Below are 11,808 nucleotides of genomic sequence, written 5' to 3'. Positions count from 1 at the left end.
GCCTGACCATTTAAGTTGAAATCCTACACAAGCTACTCACTAGCTGAATAATCTTAGGCAAGTAACAACTTCTTTGTGCTTTGATTTGTTCATCTATAAGCAGGTGTTAATATAACACCTATCTCAGAGAGAGGATTCAGAATTCAGTGAGTTAATCCATGTAAAGCATCTGCTCATGCATACAGATGACAGTTTCTGACACATAATGAGCACTCAGCAGAGATTAGCTGTTAATATTTAAGCATTAGAATTTTTGCATATGGGATTATGTCTTACTAACACAGATTTCTTTTAAAAAAGTAGTAGAACTAATAAGTGAATTTGTCAAAGTGGTAGAATACAAGGTCACTATACAAAAACCTATTGTATTTCTATATAGAAATTGTTTGTAGGGATCATCCTACAAGTAATTTGAAAGAAGAAAAAGACCATTTGTAATAGCATAAAAAGACAAAAATAGGAAAATTTAAGAAAATATGCATAAATTCTGTACTCTATAAACTATAAAACATTGTTGAGAAAAAGTTAAGAAGACATAAATAGATGGAGATGTTCACAGAGTATAAAATTCCATATTGTTAAAATTTAAATTTTACCCAAATTAATCTGTAGGTTGAGTGTAAGTAATCCCAATCAAAATCCCAGCTGGGTTTTTTCAATGTGTTGTTTCCAAATTTTGTATAAAAATGCAAAAGATGTAGAAAAGCCAAAATAATTTTGAAAAAGAAGTTCAAAGACATACGTGACTTCAAGATATAATTTGAGATGAATCATAGACCTAAGTGGAAACTCCACAACCGTAAAACCTTTTAAAAGAAAGCATAGCAGAATATCTTCACAACCTTGGGATTGGTAAAGATTTCTTGGACAGGTAAAGATTTCTTGGACGGAACACAAAAAGCATGAACCATAAAAGAAAACATTGTTGAACTAGATCTTATAAAAATTAGAGATGTCTGCTAATCAAAATACCATTTAAAAATTAAAAAACAGTCCACAGACTGAGAGAAAATATTTGCAAAGCATGCATCTGATAAAGAACTTGCATTGGACTATATAAAGAATGGCTACAAATGAACAAAAAACCTAATTTTAAAAAATGGACAAAAGACTTGAACAGACACTACAGAAAAGAAGAAAAATGATTTTTCAATAAGCTCATGAAGAGGTGCTCAATATCTTCAGCAACAGGGAAATGCAAATTAAAACAGCAGTAACACATCCTTTCACAATCACTGGAAGGGCTAAAATCAAGAAGACCAACTATACTAAATGCTGACGAGGATTTAACTCAACTGGAACTCTCATACATCACTAGTGGGAGTGTAAAATGTACAACCGATTTGAAGACCTGTTTGGCATTTGATTGTATAATTAAACTTACATCTACCCTATGATACAACAATTGCACTTAGGCAATTAATAATAGCCTAATTAATAACAGCTTTTTATAATAGCCCCAATGGTGGCCAGTTAGCTCAGTTGGTTAGAGTGCAGCCTTGTAACACCAAGGTCAAAGGTTCAGTCCCCATACTTGCCAACTGCCAAAAAAAGTAAATAAATAATAGCCAAAAATGGGAAACAACAGTAAAATGGCTAAACAAATCATAGCATGTTCATGCAATGCAATATTTCTCAGCAATATAAAAAACAACAAACCACCAACACACGCAATAACACGGATAAAACTAAAATACAGAAGCCAAACAAAGAGGAGAATCCATCACATACTTCTGTATAAAATCAACAACAAACTAATCTATGGTTATAGAAATAAAAAAAAGTGGCTGGTTGGGAGGTGGTTGAAGAATTGACTGGAAAGTAGCACAAAGGAATTTTTTAGAATGATAGAAATGCTCTATATCTTTTCTTAGATGGTGTTTATATATAATTGTCATATATAATTGTTAAATACATCAAACTGAACATCTAAAATCTGTGTATTTTGTTGTATCTCAATTATACCTAAATTTACATTTTATACTATTCAGCCTGTAAAAAGGAAATTCTGACTTTTGCGACAACATGAATGAACCTGGAAGACATTATGTTGAAGTGAAATAAGCCACACACAGAAAAACAAATACTTATATGATCTCACTTACATGTGGAATCTAAAAAAGTCAAATTCATAGTAGAGAGCAGAATGGTGGTTACTACAGGTTGGTGAAGGCAGGTGAATGAGGAAAGGAGAAATGTTAGTCAAAGGGTACAAAGCTTCAGCTAGACAAGAGAATAAGTTTTAGAGACCAGTTGTGCAGAAAAGTGACTATAATTAATAATAATGCATTATATATTTCAAAATAACTTAAAGATTAAATTTTAAATGTTCTCACCACAAAAAAAATTGATAAGTATGTGATGAATGTGTTAATTAATTTGATTTCATCTGATGGAGTTTGGATGTGTTGTCCCCTCCAAAACTCATGTGGAAATTTGATCCCCAGTGTGGCAGTGTTGGAAACGGACTGAGTCATGGGGGAAGTTCCCTCCTGAATGGATTAATGCTCTCCCTGGGGGGTAGGGGAGTAATGAGTGAATTCTTACTCTATTAGTTCCCATGAGAGCTGGTTGTTTATAGGACCCTGGCACCTCCTCTTTCTCTCTCTGGCTTCCTCTCGCCATGTGATCTGCTTGTACTAGTTGGCTGCTTGCCACTTTCCACCATGCGTAGAAGCAGCCTGAGGCCTGTGCCAGATGCAGCTGTCCTAGAATCATAAGCCAAATAAACCTCCATTTTTTTATAAATTACCCAGTCTCAGGTATTCTGTTATAGCAACACAAAACAGACTAATACATCATCATTCCACAATGTGAACATATTTCAAAACATCACATTGTACCACATATGCATATATACACAACTATTTGTCAATTAAAATTTTTTTTAAGTTTAATTGGAAATGTTCAAAAGGAATATTAAACACTGCATGCTTATATTCATGATCAATATTGCTAGCAATAAAAAAAATACAAATTTACAAAAGAAAAAACATTATGCTATACAGACAAACACCCTCAAAGAGGTAAACATATGTTCTAAATATAATGTATGAGATCTGTGAGAGTACAGGAAATGCCACCCTTAACAATATGCTAGTGGGAGAGTATATTGACACGATATTTCTGAGGAGGAGAGGTGGAAATGCATATCAATACCTCTTAAATTTAGCAATACTCTGACCCAACAATTCCATTCCTAGAAATTTATTGTAAAAACAAATTTATCAAGGTCTGGTGGCTTAGCTCAGTTGGTTAGAGTGTGATGCTGATAGCACCGAGGTCCAGAACAGGTCAATCCCTGTACTGGCCAGTCACCAAAAAAAAAAAAAAAAAAAATTATCAGACAATGGCATAAGGAGATCAATGATAGATAGATAACAGGGTTGAAGAATAGTGTCTACCCAAAATTCATGTCCACCCAGAATCTCATAATATGATCTTTTAGAAATAGAGTCTTCGCAGAGGCAATTAACTAAGAATTGAGATGAAATTATGCTGGGTTAATGTGAGTCCTAAATCCAATGACTGGTGTTGTTATAAGAGAGGACACACAGAAACACAGAGAAGAAAGTGATGTGAAGATGGAAGCAAAGATGGGAGGAAGCATCTACAGGCCAAGGACACCAAGGATTTCCAGGAGCCATCTGAATCTAGAAAGAAGCAAAGAAATATTCTTCTGTAGAGTCTTCAGAGGAAGCATGACCCTGCCAACACCTTGATTTGATTTAAGACTTTTAGCCTCCAGGATTAAGAGAATTAATTCCTTTTGTTTTAAACCACTAAGTTTGTGGCAGCCCTAGGAAACTAACAGATAGAAAGATGGATGGATGGATAGATAGACAGATAGAGCTAAATAGAGGTCAGTTATTTATAATAATGAAAACAGAAACAATGAACATATACTGAAGTAGGTCATGTTACAGTGACAATACGTTGGAGAAAAAATTTGCATGGACAAATGGGGAAAATACATTTATTTGTTAATATGTTGTGGGTATTAATACACTTTCTTTACAACCCATCAAAAAACAACGGATGAAATGAACAATTGTTATGCTAGAAGACAATGTGGCTCTTTTTCAAATTGAGCAGTTCACCCTCTATTCCAAGCTATCATTTAGAAGTGCACAACTTTCTTAAATCAAAGTTTGTACTTTTGAAATGCTGGAATCAAAGACTGAGGTATGTAAGGGAACTCAGAACTTACCTAGCTTTGACTCCTCATATCCTTTTTATGCCTGGCTTCCAGAAATCACATTTATAGCATCATACAGTTAACCTGAGCACCTCCTACTGAACACTTCCTCTTGAAGCTGCCCATTGAGATATGAGAGAACTTTGCCCCCCCAAAAAATTCCTCTTGGATCTCATTGAATTTCCTTAAGATTGTTCCTTGGAATTCCTTTTCAGTCATTTCAAGGGTTTCCTGTTCTATGGGGTCTGGTACTTGTGAATACCGTATTTCTTCAGTGGTGTCATATTTTCTTGGTTTTTCATATTTCTAGTATCTCTACATTGATGTCTGGTCATCTGGTAGAGCAGTTGCTTCTTCTAATACTCTGGAGTGGGCTTTGAGGAGAGAGACATTCTCTTCTTTTTCCAGTCTCTGCAGGTGACTCTCCTTGTATGAATGCAGTCAAGTGGGCAGAGGGCCACCTGCATGGTGGCTGTGGGGGCTACTGTGGCAGCAAGCCACCCTTGCAATGACTGTGGTTGTGGTGCTGGCTGTGGTGAACCACCATGCAAAAGTGGTGTTTTTGGCATGCTCCTGCCTTTGCTGGATGGGGAGTGTTGCCCATGCCTCCAGCCTAGGCCCTAAGGCATATGCCTGCCTTCTGTTGGGTGGTGGGTGCTACCCAAGCTCCTGCCTAGGTCCCTAGGCATGCCTTCTGCCTCAGTTAGACAACATAATGAAGTGGAAAAAAAAATCCAGGATATGAGGGAGGAAATTTAGAAAGAGATTAATCCCTTAAAAAAGCATGTAGCAAAACTCTGGAACTGAAGGATTCATTCAATTAAATGAAAAACACAACCAAGAGGTTAAGAAGCAGTTTAGGGCAAGCAAAAGCAAGAATTTCTGATCTCTAAGACAATCTTTTAGAAATAATCCAGGCAGACAAAAAAAATAGAGAAAAAAAATTTTTTAAATGAAGAATATCTGAGAGAGCTAGCAGGCAACCTTAAGTGCACAAATGTCTGAATCATAGGTGCGCCAGAAGGGAAGGAGAAAGGAAGAGGCATGGAAAACCTATTCAACAAAATAATAACAGAAAACTTCCCACACATGGGGAAAGACACTAACCTTCAGATCCAGGAAGCTCAAAGATCTGCTAACAGATTTAACCCAAAAAGATCTTCTCTAAGACACATTAGTCAAACTGGCAAAGCTCAAAGGCAATCTTAAAAGAAGCAAAAGAAAAGTGTCAAGCACCTATAAGGGAGCCCATATCAGACTAACAGCAGACTTCTCAATAGAATCTCTACAGGCCATGGGCCGGCCCGTGGCTCACTTGGGAGAGTGTGGTGCTGATAACACCAAGACTATGGGTTCGGATCCCTATATACGGATGGCCAGTTAGCTCACTTGGGAGAGTGTGGTGCTGACAACACCAAGTCAAGGGTTGAGATCCCCTTACCAGTCATCTTTTAAAAAAAAAGAAAGAAAGAAACTCTACCAGCCAGAAGAAAATAGAATAATATGTTTAAAATACTAAAAGGAAAAAACTGCTAGCCAAGAATATTATACAAAGCAAAACTATCCTTCAGAAATGAGGAAAAAATAGTGTATTTTCCAGACAAACTGTGGGAGTTCACCACCACACAAACAGCCCTGCAAGAAATCCTCAAGGACATCCTTCATCTGGAATCTGAAAAATGATAATCATTACCATGAACACACAAGACAGAACCAAACCCACTGGTAGAACAAAAATGCAAACAAGAAACTAAAACTTACCACCACAAAAAACCACAATGATAATGTAATGATGCCCCTGCTTTATTTCTGATTTTAGTAATTTCGGTCTTCACTCTTTTTTCTTGGTCAGTCTAGATAAAGGTTTGCAAATTTTATTGGTCTTTTTAAAGAATCAATTTTGTGTTTTATTGATTTTCTCGATTGTTTTTTAATTCCCTACTTCATATATTTCTGTTGTCATCTTTGCTATTTTGTACTTATATTTGCTTTTGGTTTAATTTGCTCTTCTTTTTCTATTTTCTAAGGTAGAATTTTACATTACTGATTTGAAATTTTTCTTATTTTTAATATAGGTGTTTATAAGAATAAATTTTCCTCTAAGCACTGTATGAGCCCTACATCCTATAAATTTTGATATGTTGTGCTTTGATTTTTATTTCAACGTACTCTCTAATTTCCCTGCGATATTTCCTTTTACCCATTATTTAGGAGAGTGTTGTTTAATTTCCACACACTTGTGAATTTTCTAAATCTCCTTCTGTTATTGTAGTCAGAGAACATATTTTCCATGATCTTAGGTTTTTTAAATGTACTAAGATTTGTTTCGTGGCAATAAATAAATAAATAACCTAAAAAAAAAGGAAAACAAATGACATTCTTCGTAGAAATAGAAAAGACAACCCTAACATTCAAATGGAACAACAGAAGACCCTGAGGGAAAAAACAAAAGTTGCAGTCTTTACACAACCTGACTTCAAATTATACTACAAAGCTATAGTAACCCAAACAATATGGTACTGGCATAAAAACAGATACTCAGGCAGTGGAACAGAATAGAAAACCCAGAAATTAACCCACATATTTACAGCCAACTGATATTTGACAAGAGCATACACTGGGGAAAGGACAGCCTCTTCAATGTGTGCTGGGAAAACTGGACATCCATATGCAGAAGAATGAAACTAGACCTGTACCTCTTGCCATGTACCAAAATCAATTCAAAATGGATTAAAGGCTTATATATAATGCCAGAAACTATAAAACTACTAAAAGAAAACATAGGGGAAACACTTCAGGAAGTAGGACTGGGCAAAGACTTTATGCCTAAGACCTCAAAAGCACAAGAAACAAAAGAAAAATAAACAAGTGTGATTATATCCAACTAAAAATTTTCTGCACAGCAAAAGAAACAGTTAATAGAGTGAAAAGAAAAGAATGGGAGAAAATATTTGCAAACTATGCACTCTACAAGGGATTTATATCCAGAATATACAAGGAGCTCAAACAACTTAACTGTAAAAAAACAAGTCACCTGATTAAAAAATGAGCAAATGAGCTGAATAGGCATTTCTCAAAGGAAGCTATACAAATGGCCAACAGACACATGAAAAAAATGCTCAACATCACTAAGCATCAGAGAAATGCAAATCAAAACCACATTGAGATATCATCTCATCCCAGTTAGACTGGCCATTATCAAAAAGAGAATAACAAATGCTGGCGAGGATGTGGAGAAAAGGGAACCCCCATACACTGTTGGTGGGACTGTAAATTAGTGCAGTCAGTATGGAAAACAGTATGGAGTTTCTTCAGACAACTACAGATGGAACTGCCATAGGATCAAGCAATCCTACTGCTGGGTGTATACCCAAAGGAACAGAAATCATCATATTGAAAGGATTCCTGCACTCTCATGTTTATCACAGCTCTATTTACAATAGCCAAGAGTTGGAACCAACCTAAATGTCCATCGATGGACTACTGGATAAGGAAAATGTGGTATATATACACAGTGGAATACTACTCTGCCATAAAGAGGAATGAAATTCTGCCATTCACAGCAACATGGATGAACTTGGAGAAAATTATGTTAAGTGAAATAAGACAGGCACAGAAAGAGAAATGCTTTATGTCCTCACTCATAAGTGGAAGCTAAAAAAAAAAAAAAAAACAAGTAAACAAAAAAAGAAAGAAAGATACAATTATCACAATTATTTGTTGAACTTTCAAAAGGAGAGAACAGAACTGAGACCACCAGAAAGGGAAATGGGGAGAGGAGGTTTAGTGAGAAATTGGTAAAGGGCCACAAAAAAAGACTACATTGTGTAATGATAAATATAGAAAAAATAAATAAAATCTTGAACAGAAAAAAAAGTTCTTCTTTAGACCAAGCTTAAGGATACTTAGAGATACTCCCAGTAACCCTAGCTAGTTCTGCCCATTGGAGCCACATACAACGTCTCCTCCCTGCTTCCACACAACTACTGAGAGCTATTCTTATTTTTCCTCATATTTGATCTTATTATCTTCTCCAGGTAGAAAAATCCCCGGTTTATTTCTCCTTGTATGGACACAGGTTACGATTTCTTCTTCATATTTTAACTATTTTTCTCCAGGCATTTTCCAAGCAGCCTTTTAACTAGTGCCTAGGGCATGGGGCTTTGAAATCAAACACTGCTGGTGACATACTTTTTTGCTTGGCTGAACTTCAGTCAGGCTACCCTGGACCATCTCCCCAGTAAGACCCATCTATGTGATTCCTTGTAGAGTCAGTTTTAGCAAGAATCCTGCTATGTCATTTTAGAGAGAACTTCCCATTCCCTGATCTTTCCTCCTTGATATCGAATTCCTCACACCAACTATGCCCCAGGTGATATCTGATCACACTGGCCTGCCTTCAGCAAGAATCTTGTTAGGTCAGTTCAGCCAGAATACCCCCAAACTTGATGTCCTCTCTTAGTAATTTTCCATTCACCAATGCCTCCCCAGCAATCTGCTCCTTGCCTATAAATCCCTACTTGTTCTGGTCATATTTGCAATTAAGCTCAGGTCTATAGTCAAGTCTCTCTCCCCCTATTGCAAAAGATTTTTGAATAAAATCTATCTTTACTACTTTAACTTCTGTCCAGGTCTGGTTTTCTTTAACACAAGCTTAGAATCCAGATTTCAACACTTACTAGACACATGATCTTGGGCAAGTTATTTAACGACCTTTAGTTTCAGTTTCTTTCAGCTATAAAATAAGAATAATAATAGAACTACAAAACATGAAGGTGGTTGTATAAAATGAGACAATTTGCAGAAAGCCAACAGTGCAATGTATTACATAAGCTGGCAAATAATGTAGGAAAGTCAAAGGTCTCAGTGCAAGTTTGTGAAGACATAAAAACACAAATGGGGCAGAAAGAGTAGGTGCTTTAGGCACAATTTAGTTAGATTAGGAAGGAAACTTACCAAGTTTCCTGTAAAATTGATAATAAAGTCATAATGGATTTTAACTAACTAAAAATCTAGTCTCTTCTAGTCACTCATTTTTCTCTCAGAAACTGGTTTATGCAATGGGTTGCCAGTACTTAACAAAAGGCAAACATCCTCAGAACTCTTTCCTCCTGTATCTTTTTTTCTAAATTATTGAAAGTGATTCACTAAATAGAAGTTTAGCCACTAGAACATGCTTTAAAACAGAGTGAAAAGAAATAAGATTACAAAATGAAATGGCATAAATTACAAAACATCTTTTGAAATTTTTAATGCCATAATTAAAGAACATTTTCTTTACATACAATCTTTTCAAAGTGCCTAATTAGCAAAATAATACTGCATTGAATGATCTATCCTGAGCTTGTAACTGAGACACCTGAGAATTAGTATCCCCCAAAGCTTTATATACCAGTAATTCTATAATGATCATTAACTTTGAAAATGAACCACTTTTTCCTACGTATTTGAAAACACTTGAAATATGTACATGTATACACACATACACAGCTTCCAAATTAAGAACATTAGTTTATAGCCATTGAGATAAGATGATAATGGGAGGTAAAGTCCAGTCCTGGATCTGCCACTTATTGGCTGTGGACTGTGGCAAATGACCTAGCTTCCTTCATATTGACTGTTCCAATTAGTAAAAAGTAATCAAGGTCATTATGTCACTAAAATTAGATAATATAGAGCTTAGTAAATAGCATTCAGTAAATATTTGCCTGAAAATAAAATAACTTTTCTTTTATCTTTTCCTTGATCAGATCAATCCTAAGGCAATTAGGTAGCCAGATAAATGACTATGGCAGGGACAGGGGGAATCCTGTGGTGGCCCAAAACAGGGTGTTAAAGCACAAAAAAGATGAAGATGATGGACTGGTTAGGGGTATTGAACAAACCCAAGTAGGGTGAGAAGAACATTGCTCAGAGAAGAATCCTGGTATGGCATGTTAGAGCCCAAGAAGGTGAGGAAGGCATTGCACAGGGAGTGTAGGATGCAGTGGCAATGACATATTGGTGACATACACAGAAGGTTTGACCAAATAAATATATTAAGGCATCTCATTGTTGAAGAAGATAGTTCCAAATATGGAAAGGGGAATGAACCCTGTGGTGTTAAATTGGAATTAGAGGTATCAATATGAACCCTGGTTTTCAATATAAATAGATATAGTTATCTGGGCATCACTTAGCCCAGTCAAGTTAACACATAAGATTAACTACCACATCTCACTTCTTTTGTTCTAATCTTCACTCCCTGATTTTAGGCGGAAAATTGCTGTGATGCCTCACTAAACTTCAAGTTAACAGAAACATTTAAGAAGAAACTTTCAATAGATGCTTAGAAAATATTTTTATGAGGGAAAATATATCAAAATAATTTTCTAATAACAGAAAATTCTATTGAACAGTTAGAAAAAGTTACTTTTGAAGTAAAATATTTAAGTAAAAGTCTATTAAATTTCTAAACATTGAATGAGAACAATGGAGTATTTCGTAGAATTTTATATATATTTTCCCTCCTTTTTTTAGGGGGGGGTCTTTAACTTCTGTCATTCCTAGCTGAGTAGCTGAAGTCCTCTGATTATTAAACCTGCTGCTTTCTATACCTTGAGCCTTTTCAGAATTTGTCTAAGTCTAAGGCAGAGCTAGTTCTCCCATTCCAATGCCCGTTATTTAAGAAATTCCTTCCTATGACAGAAATCTACACCCCCTCACCATTATTTTCTATCAGAATTCATAGAAGCGATTATATTAAAAGCAATAGTTCTTTAGTTACATTACTATTTATGCTCTTAAATCTGAGGGAAATGTTGATTTTAAAAGTTTCTTAGACTACAAGTGGTAACATTCTATTATTTTCTTCATCTTGTTTGCAGTCTTCTCACTTTACTAGAGAAAGCTTAGTTCTGAACTCTGCTAAAGTTTATAGTTACTGAGAGATTCTCACAGTTTTTTCATGACTTGAGATAATTTTTCTGAGAAAAATAACACCAAAACTGCTACCCTCAACTAAGCATAACTTGAGATTACTTTTGAGGGACTCCATTGAGGCAATTACACAAAAGAAATAAAAATAGCTGAGCACAAAATAGGAACAGAAACTTCCTGGAATTGATGTAGATAGGTATGTTTTTCTATTTCTCTCCTGGATTTTCCATACTATGTCTGCCACCGGCTGGCAGCTACGCTGTGCCCGCCTCCCCCATGCCTTCCCGAGCTGATTGGATAAGACTGAAGGGGTGGAGCCAAGCCTTGCTCTCTGCCCCACTCCCCGCCCTCTTCCTGACCTACACAAGGACTTGCCTCCATTGTTTTCTTGCCAAAATGCTGGAAAAATCACCATTTTCTCCCCAAAGTCATTAATCAGGCAATGGAGTAATTTCATAGAATATAAATGAAACCTATATTCCCCTTCTTTTCTCAAAGAAAAATCTGTGGCAAAAAATATGACCTACTCTGGAAATCAATGGTTGAAATAAGAATGTATGTGATTATTTGGGACTGGAAGAATTTTATTCAGGCAGAGCTTCTTTTTTTCCTCTCCCCTCCGCCTGGCAGGAATTACTAAGCCCTCAGTTTTATTCTGGAAGTTCTTGTGTCAAGAATGCTCAAAGATCACA

This window comes from Cynocephalus volans, chromosome 2 (assembly GCF_027409185.1).
Source record: "Cynocephalus volans isolate mCynVol1 chromosome 2, mCynVol1.pri, whole genome shotgun sequence".
Taxonomy (NCBI): Eukaryota; Metazoa; Chordata; class Mammalia; order Dermoptera; family Cynocephalidae; genus Cynocephalus; species Cynocephalus volans.
This window is presented reverse-complemented; position numbering follows the sequence as displayed.